Source organism: Nuphar pumila, chromosome 10 (assembly GCF_984573655.1).
Source record: "Nuphar pumila chromosome 10, dmNupPumi1.hap1.1, whole genome shotgun sequence".
Lineage (NCBI taxonomy): Eukaryota > Viridiplantae > Streptophyta > Magnoliopsida > Nymphaeales > Nymphaeaceae > Nuphar > Nuphar pumila.
In genome coordinates this window covers 85,267,842-85,276,253 of record NC_143258.1, presented here as the reverse complement: position 1 = coordinate 85,276,253, position 8,412 = coordinate 85,267,842, and the positions used below count along the sequence as shown (strand labels likewise).

At 34.6% G+C, this 8,412-nt stretch overlaps 1 protein-coding gene across 3 annotated transcripts in view; it reads right to left on the bottom strand.

Moving 5' to 3' along the window:
• Positions 1-410: 410 nt before the first annotated feature.
• The window catches only part of LOC149827157 (zinc finger (CCCH-type) family protein / RNA recognition motif (RRM)-containing protein), a 32,181-nt gene continuing 24,179 nt past the window's right edge, over positions 411-8,412 (bottom strand). The window contains exons 8-9 of one of the 3 annotated variants that reach the window (XR_016435142.1): positions 3,355-3,432; positions 411-633 (exon numbers count right to left, since the gene is read on the bottom strand). The gene's annotated coding sequence lies outside the window, so the exon portion shown is untranslated. Of the gene's footprint in view, positions 634-3,007; positions 3,433-8,412 lie in introns of those variants that run through there. The other 2 variants (XM_090020241.1, XM_090020242.1) reach the window with 2 other exon arrangements.

The following is an 8,412-nucleotide window of genomic DNA, read 5'->3' as shown; positions in this document are numbered from 1 at the left end:
TTTCTCATTTCTCCATTCTTCTAACTGGAGCATCATTAGGCCTTCGCCGAATATGTCTAAATCACCATAAACGATTCTCTCTCATCTTATTTTCAATGGATGCAACACCTACCTTCTTACGTATCTCCTCGTTTCAAATCTTATCTTTTATTGTATTTCCACACATCCATCTAAGCATACACATCTCAGCTACACTCATTTTTTGAATATGATATTAACGCAATAAAATCACAACAATATCAGGGTATATTGGTAAGAGGTGAGACTTTGAACATCTAATAATATTATTAGGATTTTCAAGTATCTCGCAATGATAATTGGCATTTTTAAAATCTCCATGATGTTTGTGTCTATACTCAGAGGAAAAAGAGAACCATATTCATGCAAGGACCAATCCCACCACACGAGGCAGAACCCAAAGTTCCAAAATTAAGAATAGCATAAGCACTAAGCTCAAGTGCCTGAGACGAGCACAATTACATGAAACCATTATCACCAGAAAACTGGCAAATCCAAATGGCATCTACATTTGATATGAAAAGTGAACCAACTAAAATTTGGTAAATCCGGACTATCAAGCTTTCAGAATTCGTGGTCCATAAAACAGGCTCATCATGCATGAACATTGTCCACCTGGTATACAAAATATGATCATCATTTTGGGAAAGCTTTTAAAGCTTACAATCATTCAAGAGAAACAACTTCATAAAAATTAGAAAGCAAGAACAAGTATGCTGGTCATGTAGATGGAAAGTAGAAAAAGGAAAATGAATACCATAGCAGAATAAAAAGGAATCAGATTGCATCAAAAAGATTCTTTTCTCCTTTCATTTTCATCACCATTTTCCCCTCTTCTTTTAAATCCTTTTCATTGTTTTTTTTTCTCCATTTCTTTCATTTTTACTGCTTTTGGTACTTTCCCGAACTTTGCATCTTTTCTCTTTTTCCTTTTTCTGTTTTGATTTTTTTTTTTCATTTTTCCCTTGTGACACCTTTCCTTTCCTCTCAACTTGCTGTCTCAACTTTTTTCTTCACTTCAGATTTTTTCTGTATTTCTTTTCTTTTTTATTTTTCCTTTTTCAACTTTAGATGCATCTCTCGTCCCCCATTTATTTTTTCTTCCATGAACCCCATCACCATCTGAATACCAAGCCTCACATAGCCAATCTAGCTAGACCAAACATCATATGTTCAATGGTCTGGCTTTATGTTATACAACAGCACACAAGCATGCATAGCGGCAAAGCTTGCAACCATACATAAGAAAAATACGAGCAAAATAGATGAGCTGAGCCAGCAAAATATGAAAGTTGAGGGCAGCAATGTGCAAGCTAAAGCAAATGAAAAAAACTGAAAAGAAAGAAAACACCTGACACTAGGACATATGATTAGGAGTTAAATGCATCGGCAATAATATTATCAGTCAACATGGATATTATATGTGGGATAAGAATGGCATGACTTTAGGAGTAACACCTTTAAAATACTTGTGTCAACATATTTGGACACTAATAGCAGTTTTTCCATTTGTTTCTTCAATGATTTTGGGTTTCTTATAAAAGGCCATACCCTCACTTGGTCCAAAGTTTTGTAAGAATAACTCGCACCTTATGTTGATCTAAAGGAAGTGATCATAAAGGAGATATATGAAATTAGACTCCATTGCCTACAAAGTACCCAAACCACCATAAATGCTTACAGAACAATAACAAACTCCCTGCTTAAGCTCTCAACAAAATGTCATCGCTGAGGCAAAAATACAATGGATTGTTTGATCATCATCCATCAGACAATACATATTAACAAACCAAAGACAGGTTTCTTTTACTTAAGGTGGACTTTTGAAGGGTTTTAAACAGATTACACCATAGAAAGAAATAGTTCCAGATGGATGAAAGGATTCAGACATGCATTCATCATCCTCATCCGTTGGTGTTGTCCATGGTATCATTTGAAAGGTGACTCAACAAGGTGATTCACCATCTCCTTAGCTCCTTAACATTGTGGGGAATGCTAAGCATAATTCTCGACATGGAGCTTTAAGCAGGATTTCACAACCTATTACACCATACAGACTATCCTTGTCCTTGCACATGTTTTCCCCCAACAAAATGATAGACTAGCTTGCACTGGATATGTTTGTAGTAACCAATGTAGTAACCAACACCAAAACTGATAACAATGAGCATTACTAGATCACGTTTGATGCAAATGATGAGAGAGCATCCTAGCTCCAAACATTATTCAACCTAAAATGGCTTACCATTGGTCCATTACTCAAGGGGCACCCAAGAAAGTGACACTTGATTGTGGTGGAAAGCTGAATCAGAAGAACACAATCCTATGCTACGAAATATGTATCACATGTTTGTTGAGATTCCCCACTTATTCAAGATTTCAGCCATTGTTTTCCCATGTTATAAGGGCAATGTCCCAGGCAACATTCAATATGAACTCAAATGAATGGGAAGGATATAAAGTTTCATACTAAAGGAAGGGCATCATCCTTTTGCCCCTTCTAATTAGTGTGAGTTGACTAACATGCCAATGTACGGGCAGTGATAATTGTAATACACAAGCAACGAGTGGAAAAAATGGAATAAAATTGAAAAAAATTGTCAATCCACAAAACCCATGATCTGTCAGAACATAAAGCAGGAATGATATTCACAAGATCATCTGGATGCAATGAAAACTAGCAGATCAAAAAGCATGTAAGTACCAGTTAACAATATTCTATATAGTTGCACTTGACAAGAGTAATAATAGAAACCGGTGATCCATATAAAATTCATGCTCATAGCAACAAACAATATTCTATATCTTTCTGCTTGACACGAGTTATACCCAGTAAACGGGTGATCATGTTATATGTTAAGAAAAACCTCTAAAAGTTCATTGTTAAGATAGAATTACTAAAATAAAAGGAACAAAAGTAGGCATAAACTCTTTACATTAAAATATTGAAAGCATGCAAAATGAACTAGACAGGAACCATTCACAACGAAGCAAGAGTAGTTATTCAGATTTCACAGAAAAGTTACACTTTGTAACAGAATACATGGCCATAGAGATGAAATTAGAAGCACAAAAAAAACGACACGGAATAACATCTAGTGTGAATTTTCCCATAAGGGGTTCTATGAAAAAGTACAGGCTTATAAGCATGGCGATGTTCAGAATCCATCAGTCACTTCTCAGAAAGAACTATATTCAACAAATTTAATGATCAAGGGCAAACAATGCACTAAATACAGATTCTTGGTAGTGTAAAGCTCGACCAACTGCAGATGCTAAACAAGAATATCTATTGAAACTTCAGCATGTGAAATGTGAGGATGTCAGGTACCAGACCTCTTGAAGTGACAGCCCTGCATTCTTAGCAGAAATGATCTATTGATCAGACTGCCACCAATCCAGAAGATATAGAACCTGCAGAAAAGATACAGCTTCACAGTTACTTGCTGATAAGAATGAATTGATTGCCAAAATACTGCAAAAGGATCTGTTCAACAAGATCATGTTCATACTCCTGCATGAAGACCAAGACATTTTACGCATTTTACTTTACATTTATCTTGTGCCTCCATTTTTCAGATAATGGGGCTCTACCCTAGGGACTCCAAGGAGTGCCCAGTCCTGGTGGACTACTGTTGAACACGGAAAATAGGAACAAGTAACAGATGCATTAAAACTGGCAATAACCTACAACATGACTTCAAATGAGTGATAAATCACCATGACATAAATTTAGATTTTTATGTGAGACTGTATTTTTTTACAAGAAAGGAATAGAAAACACCCAGTCTCCAGGACTGTACATAAATGCAAGAAATGAGATCCTCATTAGCGAGGAACCCTTTCTCTCAATAGTCCTAAATCATCTGAGTTATTTCATGACAACCCTCAAAGGAAAAAGCACAAGAAACCAAAAGTTCTAGTTTCCATCTACCAGGCTTAGTTTCACATCTATCCTCCATCCCTTCTTCCCTTCTGCAATTATCATCAAGCAAGTACCCTTTTGTGGCGCCAACAAGGTCTCCACACACCTAGCTAGGTGGGGCTTAAGGCTTCCTAGTTGAAGACAGCCTGCAAAGCAAGACAGCAGGGTATGTCGTGCCATTGGGCAGGTAGCACCCAACAAGGGATTGGAAATGTAAATATCAAACTTGAAACTGTATATATATCAGAGTTGGGAGGATTAGAAATTGAGTTTGGGATCCCGGTGGTCTAGCATTAGGGTTGGTATTAAATAAAGGGTCTCTTGTAATGAGTCAATTGTCTATGAGGAAGAACCTTCGTAGGGCCGTCTCCTCGAAGTGAGGATTTCCCCTTTGGCATATCTCCATCTCTTCTATCCTATGTCACATAGGTGCGGATGCGGGTACTGCAATGTGTCACTGTAAAATAACTTGGGTGCGGGGAGGATATTGTTAAAATGTATCATTCAACCTTTGTAATATTATATATATTTTATATATATAAAGGATAATACATATTCATATATTGTATATATGCATATGTATTATCCTAATTATATATATAAAATATATATTTCTCTATTTATAGGCATAGGGGTAGTTTAGACATTTCACAGTTTTACGCATATTCCATTCGGAATATGTTTGTAATTTAATTTAATTTTTTCTTTTTTTCTTTTTCTCCTTTTTTTGGGTTTGCGCCACCTAGGGAGGCTCCCCAAAGAGTCGTTGGGGAGCCCCCAACAGTCACAAATGTGACCGTTGGGGGCTCCCAACGACTCCTTTGGGCGCCCCCTTTGTGGCTCCTCTCTTGTGTTATAAATAGGGGTCTCCCCCTTGTATTTCCTTACTCCTTGGAGGAGCTTATGCTCCATTGTATAGGGTTTTTTACCCTCTTCTTCTTATTTCTTCAATAATATTCAACTTATGACTTTATGTCATATTTACCCCTTTTATGGGTTTATGTATTAGCACATGATGTACTTGTGTTGTTTCCTTGAATGAGTATATTCGCACTTAATGTGCATGTGTATGGGTTCATTATCGAACCTAAAGTATTCAAAGTCACTTTCTAACATGGTATCAGAGCTCGGTTGAGATCGGGTTGCTCTTTGGTGCATCGGGAAGCGTGGTATTCAAGAATTTTTTAAAGGAAAATGGTGAAGTATTCATTTCTCTCTCTTTTCTTTCTTAAAGTTATTCGGTATGCATTCTATTTCTTTAAGTATTGTATGAAGAATTTAATATGTTTTTTTTATGTGTACTCTTTGTCATTATGTCTTTTTATAAAAATTTGAGTTACTTGATACTCTATTGAATCTTTTTCGTATACATATTTTTTTGTATGTTTTTCTTTGAAAATTTTTAATTGATAACTTGTTTGGCGAAAAATTAGATATATGATTGCTCAAAACTTGCTTTAATAAGTCGGTAAAAATTTATGACCATTTATATTTTAAACCTAACTTTGTTTATAAGAATACCTTTTATATGAATGATAAGTCTTTAAAGAAAGGTATGTTAAGATTAAAATGTTTGTGAGGTGTAGTTTTTTTGAAAAATGCTTGACATATATGAAAAATTCCTTAATAAGTTTTGATTCACTTTCCTAATGTGTCCTTTTTATATGAGCAACATTTAATTAAGAAGGTTTTTTTTCGGTTGAATTAAGTTTTAAAATAGTATTATGGAATATGGTGATTTTCTTTGCATCTTTATACTCTTAAAAGATTTTTCAATTTGATTTAAAGAGCTTGTCTCATTATAAAATTTATGGTCTTCACTAATGTTTGTTGCGTACTTATTGCATTAGGAGTTGGTAATAATCTATTAAGTCATGTTTTTTGATAAAATTTAAGAGTTTTGAATTTTTCCTCGATAAATGTTTAATTTTATAGATTTATGCCATAGTACAATCTTACTTTATCATAATGTTTTTTAATAAATCTATTGTTCTTCTTTGTTGGGATTTCTCCCACTTTAGTGGAGTTTCCCCCTTCTTTGGGAATTTTGTGTGTTTTTGAGCTCTCTTTAAGGAGTCTTTCGGTCCTTATAATCTTCTTGTGAGTATATACTCTTTTATGAAGATTTCATGGTTGTTGTGAGAAGATTGGTTATGAGCATCATTTTTTAAGTTACAATAGTGGATTTCATAAGATTTTCAAACTTCACCATCTTTATGAATGCCTATATTGGCCTAAGTTTGTTATTTGCTCATTCAAGATTATTGTCATTTAAAAATCTTGCATTGCATAAAAGTGTGTCTATTATCATTTGGTGTGCATTTAATTGCACTTTATATCTATCATAGTTGAGGCTTGTTTTTGACTTTTTCCAAATCGGTTCTTACGCATGATGTTGCTTAAATATTTCATAAATTGTGTTAGTTGCATAATAAGTCTTTTTTGTATAAATGACTTCTTTTGAAGATTAAGCATAATTCGGATTTATGCAAAATTGTTGTTATAAAGCATATTATTGTGATTGATTATACTGGACCTTTGATTCAATTTTTAATCGGTCCTCTTTTCTTTGAAAAATGATTCCTAAAGTGTTTATTGCCTTTTTGTGGCATTTATATTTGTCCATCACATGTTATTTAATGCATCACTTGTTTGGCCTTATTATTGTTTTATTAGAGATGTTTGTTGAGGTGAGTTATGGGCACCTCGTGTTATATCATTCTAGATTGTCCACTTGCCATATTATAGATGGTGATTGAGGTGAGTTATGGGCACCTTAGGACTCTAGAATGATTTGGTATATGATCTCTAATTATGAGTGTGTCACTCATTGTTATGTCATTTTAGTTTGTCCACTTACCATATTATAGATGGTGGTTGAGGTGAGTTATGGGCACCTTGGGACTCTAGAATGATTTGGTATATGAGTGTGTCACTAGTTTAATGTTGGCCATTGATATTATGGATGCTCTTATTTATATATAAATGTGATGGATATATGATGTTTAAAAACTTAAATGTTTTAAGGTATATTAAAATCAATTTTTTGGGATTATAGCCCAACCTTTTTAGTTGTTTATGAATCTTATGAGTGCATTTGCACATTTGTGATTCCGTGTGTTGTGCTTGTTGTGCACAAGTCTTCTTGGGTGTGTATGTTCACACATTTATTCTCAAGGTTATTGCGTTATCGACTAAAGTATCTTGTTGAAGATACTTTCACATGGTGTATTTGTTAGAAAGTGACTTTGAATATTTTAGGTTCGATAATGAACTCATACACATGCACATTAAGTGCGAATATACCCACTTAAGGGAACAACACAAGCACATCAAGTGCTAATACATAAACCCATAAAAGGGATAAATATGACTTAAAGTCATAAGTTGAATATTATTGAAGAAATAGGAAGAAGAGGGTAAAAACCCTATACAATGGAGCATAAGCTCCTCCAAGGAGTGAAGGAATTACAAGGGGGAGACCCCTATTTATAACACAAGAAAGGAGCCACATAGGGGGCTCCCAAAGGAGTCGTTAGGAGCCCCCAACGACTCTTTGGGGAGCCTCCCTAGGTGGCGCAAACTACAAAAAAGAGAAAAATAAAAAGAAAAATATTTGTGACCGTTGGGGGCTCCCCAACCACTCTTTGGGGAGCCTCCCTAGGTGGCGCAAACTACAAAAAAGAGAAAAATAAAAAGAAAAATAAAAGGTAAAATTACAAAACATATTCCAAATGAAATATGCGTAAAACTGTGAAATGTCTAAACTACCCCTATGCCTATAAATAGAGAAATATATATTTTATATATATAATTAGGATAATACATATGCATATATACCATATATGAATATGTATTATCCTTTATATATATAAAATATATATAATATTACAAAGGTTGAATGATACATTTTAACACCCCCCCTCAAACTTTGCGTGGGGGAACGAAAAGATTGAAGAAAGCAGGAGGAAGACTCTCAAGGCTTCAAGAGCCTTCCGTACGAATGTCATTACAAATGTCTTCCTCCAACGTCTTTAACGATGAGCACCTTCCATGATCTATCCAAGGTACTTCTTTTCCTCTTATCTTCAAGATCCTGAGGAACAACAACAAAGAACAAGTAAAAAATATCTTTGTACTTTACTCAAATGAAACATTCCTAACAAGGTGCAAAAAATTATGCATAATAGGATAATTACTTTAGCATGAAAAGAAAAATTTAGAAAACCAAAGTTTCAAAAATCAAATATCATGTTAAAGAGTGAGTGAAAACGAATTGCAAGAATGCATAGTGCATTCATAAGGTCCAATATTGGACAAACACAACCCATAATGGGAAATAACAAAATGGTCCACTAAGGGACACCACAATAAGCCTACGAAGAGGCATAAGCTACATATGCTTTATTGAATGAGGGCCTAAAAGGCCATAATGAGCATATGCATATACTATCATGAAATGAATTAAC